Source organism: Arachis hypogaea, chromosome 1 (genome assembly GCF_003086295.3).
Source record: "Arachis hypogaea cultivar Tifrunner chromosome 1, arahy.Tifrunner.gnm2.J5K5, whole genome shotgun sequence".
NCBI classification, from domain to species: Eukaryota; Viridiplantae; Streptophyta; class Magnoliopsida; order Fabales; family Fabaceae; genus Arachis; species Arachis hypogaea.
Genome location: NC_092036.1, coordinates 53,559,013 through 53,567,708, shown reverse-complemented (window position 1 = coordinate 53,567,708; position 8,696 = coordinate 53,559,013). Strand labels below are relative to the sequence as shown.

Below are 8,696 nucleotides of genomic sequence, written 5' to 3'. Positions count from 1 at the left end.
CGACCAAACTCAGCAAGAACAATTGGCGCTCTCTGTGGGGACGAATAAAATAACTCGTTTCCACTCCCTTTAGGTTCATAAAACTTGATTTACATTCAAATTTTTTAACCAATCTTAACGATCTTTTTTAAGATTTTATTTAATACCTCTTATCAAAATATAATCTATCGTAACTTTTCATAAAGTATGTACTTTATACATTCAAATTGCTTTATTTTTACGTATCATAATATTTCGCATCTCATAATCGACCAATGAACCAATTCAAAAACAAACTCGGCTTTCAATTGATTCAAGAATAAACTCGGTTTTCAATCAATCCAAACACAAACTCACTTATCAATTTTGCTTAGTTTTTTCAAAGTTCTCTATTTACACATGATATACATATATATTTTATTCAACATACTTTTGCATTTATATTTTGTGTAACTAATATTTATTGATTTATTAGTTATACTCAGACCTCAGTATATGTTCTATACAATAATTGCATATAAACAACCATGTCAATTGCATTTTTATTTCATTATGTATTATATTTTTATTGTTTAATAATTTCATTTATACAATTAAATGACGGTAATGATGAGTTCAAATATTAAAATTGGATTCCATCAAATATTAATTGTATATAACTGTTACACTATTCATTTTATGCTATTAAATTTTATTTTACTATTTGTTTAATGCAGAAAGTTATTAAACAAAAAATAGTTACAAACATGCAAATTTGTCACTTTTGCACAAAGAATATACCTCATAGCTAAACAAAATTTATTATATTATTATATGACTGTTATCTTATTGCTTTATTATCAAATTAAAGTATGTCCTATAAAACAAAATTCAGATATTCACATTTGACATGTATGACATTCATATATGTCATATTCTTCTTTATAACTATCAACTTTCAAGGTATATTTTTCTACTTTGAACTCTTTTACTTTTATAATATATATTATTCAATATACGTTGCGATTTTGTATATATTCATTTTCTCAATTTATCTTATTCATGTCAGACCTTGGCTATAAATTATAAATATTCAAATAAATAATTGCTTTGAGCGAGAAATTCATCAATAAGCTGTTGTGGGCCGGAAAAATTCCCAAGACAATTAACCATTATATCCTCGGATCATACAATCGATTCCGTCGATAGATATCCATCTCTGAACTTTTCAATTTACCTACAATCAAATGCTAAAATTGTTCTTAAGCGGAAAAGTATCCCCACGCAACTACCTTGATTGAATGACTCTTATCACTCAATTATTTTTTGAATAAGTGCCGATATAATAACCCGACTAAGCTTGGGGGCTCACTGTATCATTATTCAGTTATCTTTTAACTGAGTTATAAATTATTTTATTGTCTAAGATTAGCCTGAATCATATGATCGGCAGACAAAACTTGGGGCTGTGATCTGTCACCTTATAACTCGGTTTTTATTGTGCATTATGAGCTATAACTCGGCGTTAATTATCATTCATTCTTTGCTTGTAACTGACACTTTCATTACCGACTTAATGACCATCATTTCAATCTTAATGACCAAACGGTCATAACATGAATATCATTCATCAATTCTATGCCTATAAAAGGAATCTTTTATATCTAATCTCGGGAGCAACATGATAAGTTCCATATCATGTTTTACATTCTATATTCATAGTATTATTACACACAACACATGATAACTTTTATTTCATGTCTTACATTCTATATTTATAGAATTATTCTTATACCTCTTAAACACTTACTGACTTGAGTGTCGGAGTGTCTTTTGTAGGTACCCCCCTTGTTCTCTCCTTGCCGACGTATAACTCATCCCGACGAAAAGCTTGAAGACATTCATCAACGGACGAGCTATACACCGGCCAAACTCAGCAAGAACACTTCTAATAATGTAAATGCGGATAATTATAGTTCTACTTTTTGATATAATCGATATATATTAATAATGAATAGTAATTAACCCCTAATATTTTTAATCAAAATATTTTGACGATAGTTTCTATTTATTGATGTTAATGGTTTATTGTTTCTTTAAAATAAAATGCATTATAATTTTAGTTTATTTCATAATTAACAATAATGCTTGATTATTTCTTTAACAATAAATTATATTATCTTAGCTTATTTTACAATACATAATTAATGTTCATAATCCTAAATTACTCTAAATTTTCTATTTTCTATGCTTAGTAGTTAATCCTAAATTGAAAAGATTATGTTGAATTGTTGAATAGTCCAAGTATAATTGAGGTAGTTAATTTAGTTTATTTGTTTATTAATGTATTTGATCGAAAGCATGAATGATAAATAAGATAAGAAAATAATTAGAAAAATAAAATGTTAGTAATTACTTAAAATAAATAAAAAACAATTTATAGGGTATTATTTTATTTAAATTATTAATAATTAGAAGAATAGAAGGTCGGTAATTATTTTAAATAGACATTGAATTTAGTTTTATGGTACTAATTTATTTGAATTTTTAATAAAATTTTATAATTTTCATATTTATATCTATTTAATTTATGTATTTTATTTTATTTTACTTTAATAGAAAATTAAAATGTGTCTTTTTAATTAATTTTCTAGAAAGTATAGTGAAATAAATTATATCAATTATAATTAATTATCTATAATTAAACTAACTGATTATGTTAATTTGTAAGATGAATGACACATAATAAATAGTGTGAAATTAATTATAATAAGTTAATAATTAATAAATAAAAAACTAAAAAAAAACTTTTTTTATTGTCTTTTGATAACTACACATTTTTATTTGTTTATTTTTTCTTTATCTCTTCCTTTCACATTTATTTCTTTTAATTTATTGAACCAAATCAAGTATACTAATTATTTGTATTAACTAATTAAGTATTTTTTTAATGAATTCTGCTAATTGTGCCCTTAGAGCATAGGCTAAAAACATTATAAAAATAAATATTTTTAAAATATGTCCTTATAAAATATTAATTAAAACTAAATAATTATATTTAATTTGATTTTATTAGAATAAATAATATTCCATCATTTAGTATTTTATTTCATTCATTAAATTACATCAATCATAACTAATCAAATATTTAATTTAATTAGAATATATATTAAATTATTTGAAATTTTGTTTGATTCATTAAAACACATAAATATTAAATAATTTAATAAATAATATATAAGGTAATGAAATAAATAAATTCATTTAATTTAATTTATTATCTTATTATTATTATATATATAATAAAACAAATATTAATTAATTAATACTTAAACAAAATGACTATTAATTATTGAGAAGATAACGAGTTTATACTACGTATGAATTAATTGATACTTAATTAAATTATTTAAACTAGTCACATATATTTTTTAATTCCTCTCTTATTAATACGGTCCAATAAATAAAAAGATATTAAACATTGTAGTGAATGAATATTTATTATTTTTAAATGAATTCATTTAATTCATTTAAAAATATTGAAGGATTTCAATTCTATATGCTACGATTTTATTTTGTTGTTAATGTATATGTACTCCTATATTATAATTTCTATGATTCCTATATTCTGTGATAATATTTTTAAATTTTTTTAGTTTAATTTATTATTTTTAGTCATCAGAATTTATTATTTTTAGTCATTATGTTTAATCATCAATTTAATTTCTTTAATTTAATAATTCAACAATATATTTTTATTATATATAATTAGAATGTGCTTTCTATCTCTTTTTTCTCTCTATTCTGTGCTTCGGGTGTAATATTTGTAATTTTTTTTATTTTTTCTATCTTAATTTTGCATTTTGTAAAACCCGGTTAATTAATGGCTAATTAATCCATAAATGAGAATTTATTCTAGAAAGCCCAAAATGTGATTTTTTATGGCTTAATATGATAGAGGAGATTGAGACGAGAATTTCGGTACCAATTTTATAGAATTCGGACCAAGATAGGACCGAACGGGCCAAACCGGGCCAACCGGAACCAAAGTGGGCCCTTGGCCCAACATAACTAAACCAAAACCCTAGTTTTCAGCACTCTCTCTCCTCACAATACTCAAACTCACGCTGAAAATTGAAGAGAGGGGAGGAAGAACACTCTCTCAAGTTCTTTCTCTCACTTGATCTTCAAACCACCATAACTTTTGATCTAGAGCTCCGATTGCCGCACCGTTTGCGGCCACACGTTCACCGCGGAGAGCTCTACAAAACTCATACAACCAATCTTGAGGTAAGCCACATTTTGTTCTTTGAATTTCTAGCCTTGATTTCGAGTTTTATGAGCAAAAATGTTGAGATTTTGGGCTCTTTGATGTTATAGGACCCAACTCTCTTGAAGGAGAAGGTTAATCTTGTCTCTTTGGACCTTGGGTGTGGTAAGATTCTCAACCCTAGTGTAATTTGTGGTTCTATGATGTTTGGATTTTGAGATGTTGTGTATGGGTATGATGATTGTGGCTTAGGTTGTGTATGTGTGAATATTGGAGCTTGATTGGTGACATTGAAAAGCTTGAAAAGGGTTTGGTGGTGAAAAATCTATTCTTGGAGGTGTTGAGGCCTTGAGAGCTTGTGGATAAGTAATTTGGAAGTGCTCCGGTTGAGCTTGGGAAATTGGCTAAGGTATGGTTTCAGTTTCCCGTATCTAATATGTAATGTGGTAGGAAATACTTAGGCTAGAGGCCCTAAGATAGGCATTGAATTGTTGATGTTGTTGAATGGTTGAAATATATGATGTGGTCATATATGTGATGATGATTATTGATGCCTTGATGGTATGATGTATGAGAAATATGCATGTTGTGATATATGCTTGATGTTTGGTTATGGTTGAATTATGGGTAGAACCATGTTGATGGTGAGTATGATATTGATTGTGTATAATGATGATTTATTGGAATTGGTGTTGTTGAAAATTGGCATGAGGAAGAGTATATGATATGTAAATATGTTTGAGTTTGAGCCACTTGGGTGAAGTGGGTTAAAATGATGAGATAGTGATTTTGGTAAATCATGGTAAATTGTCTATGTGTGAGTTGAGGAGGCTTGGTGTTGAATTTGATATATTTTGATTGATTTCAAAGAAAAGGGATGAAATTGGCATGTTTTGATTGATTTTGAAAAGAGTTGAAAATGGCTTGTTTTGAAAATGGCACTTTGTGGTTTTTATGAAAAACTTGGTTTTTGGGCATACTTTGACGGGATATAACTTGGACTACAGATCTCTGTTTTGTACCAAATCTGTTTAGAAATGAAATTGGATCCGGGATGTCCAAGCCGTTCGAAGAACGGGTGAAAAACAATTTAAAACGAGGAAGTTATGTCCGTCGGAAGATTGGGGGTTGAATCTGCGAATTCTGCAGTTTTTAACTTAGAAAATTTTTAGCAGAATGATCCCCGCGCGTAGGCGCACTTGGTGCGTACACGCCGTTCTTCCAGAAAGTTCCATCCACGCGTGCGCGTGATGTGCGCGGGCGCGCCGATGGGCTGCACCCAATGCCCAGCTATTTTCCAGAGAGTTGTGCCAGAGTTGTGCCAGTTTTGTGCCTGGGGCACAAGAGTACCCACGCGTACGCGTGGTTGACGCGTGCGTGCCGTTGACTAATCTTTGAATGTGCGCGTCCACGTGAAGGGCGCCTACGCGCCGATGAGTTTTTGTGGCCATCCGCACGTGCGCGCGGAGTGCGCGTACGCGTGGCCCTGTTTTCATCCCAAAGTTGATTTTTGAGTTTTAAAAGCCAAATCTCATACTTCTAAGCCTCCGATCTCACCACTTATGTCTTAAATCATGTTGATATGCCTAGCTATTAGAGAAGGAGCTAGGGGATGTGGTAACTTGCGAGTGAAGCAAGAGAAAAATGAATGATCAATGAGGATCAAAGATGATTACGTGAGAGGCGGAAGATGGTGGTGGAAGTGCTTGTTATGCCATGGGTCGAAAGGTCGTAATTGTTAATGAAACGACTGGTTATGGATTTAACCGTGAGCCGGATGGCTAGATTATTGCCGTGTTACAGCGGAGCCATGATTATGGCTAGTATAAATGCATATATGCTGTTGAATGAATTGTGAATGTTGCACTTCCATTATCGGAGATGAGAGTTTCCCTGGGATAAAGCAGTGGCTAGCCACCATGTGCTCCAGGTTGAGACTTGAAGCTCTTTTGACCCTATGTCGTCAGGGTGGCCGGGCACTGTGAAATCTCCGGATGAGCTCACCCCCATAAATATTCACCAGTGAGGGTGATGGATATAGATCATGATTATGATCAAGTTTATATTGAGTATAACTCGAGTTGGGGAGACACGACAGAGGGACAGTCCAATGGTTAACTGCCAGGACTTGTCGGGTTGACTCTATAACCGACAGATGATATCATCAGCCACTAGGGACAGGCATTCATCATATGCATACTATATGAATTGTTTGAGATTGCCTAATTGACTGCATATTATTTGCTAATTGTCTAAATGCCTTAATTGTTCCTATTTGTATATTTCTTGTTTGATATAACTGTGTTTGCTAAATTATACTCCTGCTGGTGGTTGGGAGGTTTGAAGGAATTGGAAAGGGAAGTATTAGTTAGACTGAAGAATCTTTAGTCAGATGCCCTTATATGGTTTAGCTTGTTTATAAGCTTTGATATTATCTGGAGGAAGTTCTAGGATTGCCTTTGCCTTTCCTCTATTATTATGTATTATATATGTGGAAGCGGTTACCATGCTGGGGACCTCTGGTTCTCACCCATGCGGATTTTGTGGTTTTCAGATGCAGGATGTGAGGTTTCTCGCTGAGGCCTGCTGGAGACTTCTGGATTTGCGAAGATCCTTTATTCTCGGGGATATGTTTTGGTTTATATGTTTTGCTTAGATACTTTTATCTCCACTAAATAATACAAACTATGATGACTCCTCTTATGGGAGATTTTGGAGATTAGGTTTCTGTTTTTGTGTCCCTTTGGGGTTTCCTTATTTTATCATATGTATATATTGCTATGCTCGGACCGGTTATCTTCACAGCCGAATTTTGAGTCTTGATATTCCTGTTTTTGACACTCCTTTGTATATATATAATCTCGCGTTGGTTATCCTTGTTCGTTACGTTATCGATCAGAGTGTTGCATTTTCGAGTTGCGATTTTTGTTTACCCCTTTTTCTACAAAGGCTCCCAGTTATAATCAATCATTCATACTACTATACGTACTAAATTTTTATTTTAGAGGTCGTAATACCTTGCCATCTCTAAATTATGACTTAAGCATAAGACGCTATATGGGAGGGTGTTACACATTTTATAATTTTATTTTTTATCAATTATTTTTTTATGTATTTTGATTAATAAAATTATTTTATTTAAAGGTATTTTAAAATTTTTATAATATTTTTATAAAAGTTAATTAATAGGTTTTTTTCAAAAATTCTTTTCTTGAAATTTGTTTAATGAAATTGTGTTTTAATCTTTCTCTTTTATCTTTTATATTCATTGATTATATTAATCTTTTATTACAATATATTTTTTATTTATTTCACACATTATTTATTTTACTTTTTTTAATTGTTTTCTTTATTTTATTTTTAATTTTTTATTTTATTTTTACTCCTCATATAAATTTATTATAATTCATCACATGCATGTTCTTTTTTAATTTAAGTGATTTTTTAGGTTATATTTTACCATTGATGCTCTATGTTATTTAGTGTGTTTGTTTTTAATTTTTTAGTTATCTGTAAATATATTTATAAAAATATGATTTCATTTTATCCAATATTTACTACAGCATTTAGTAGATACATAACAAAATTTTCATTTATTGTTATATTGATTGAGTTTGAAGATTTTATTTCTACTTTTATACATTTATTTATATTGTATGATTTGTATTTGTGTTAGGTAGCATTTATTTTAAGGTACTGAAACAGAGACAGAAAAACTGAAATTCAAGATCATGTTTGTTGGTCAAAAAATTGGTATTAAAATTTTAGTTTATGTTCCCAAAATTTCAGTGTTTCAGTACCTTCAAAAAGTGGAGACTTAGAGGACTGAAATATTTTGGAATGAAAATTGAATTTTAATAATATTTTTTACCTAAAATATCTTTATTTTAATTAATTAATTCCAACTTTACTCTTTGTGCAAATTAAACTAGAGTTCATTCTTATTTCAGTCTCTATCTCTCACTATACAGCAAACACAATACTAAAACTTATTTCAGTCTCAGTCTCTCAGTCTCTATCTCTCAGTCTCAGTCTCTATCTTTCTTCCAAACGCTACCTTAGTGACATCATGATTCATACATTTTAATATTTGTGTAACAAATCTTATAAATTGTTTTTACAAATTATAATTTATTTTTGTTTTATTTGGATATTCAATTTTTAATAATAATTTTTATTTCTTTATAAATATATTATTTCCTATTTTTATTTAAAAAAATTATAAGATAGTAAATATAAATTTTTGAATTTTATCCTTAATATTTAGTTTTAGTTTTATTTTTGATATTTCAATATGTTTCAGTTATATTACTAGATACATAATATTAAGTATAAATAATTAATTATACTAATTATTTAATTTGACTAAAATAAATATTAAATTATTTAATAAATAATAAAAAAAATAAAATAAATGAATTTAATTTAAAATTTTCACCTATTATATATATATGTACCTTATATATTT

General features: G+C 29.1%; 1 long non-coding RNA gene across 1 annotated transcript; it reads left to right on the top strand.

The window, feature by feature from the left end:
• The first annotated feature begins 4,067 nt into the window (after positions 1 to 4,067).
• Positions 4,068 to 7,765, top strand: LOC140183949 (uncharacterized). Its single transcript, XR_011880540.1, has 4 exons — positions 4,068 to 4,248; positions 4,339 to 4,393; positions 4,481 to 4,637; positions 6,783 to 7,765. It is a non-coding gene; the product is annotated as an uncharacterized lncRNA (long non-coding RNA).
• The last annotated feature ends 931 nt before the right edge of the window (positions 7,766 to 8,696 follow it).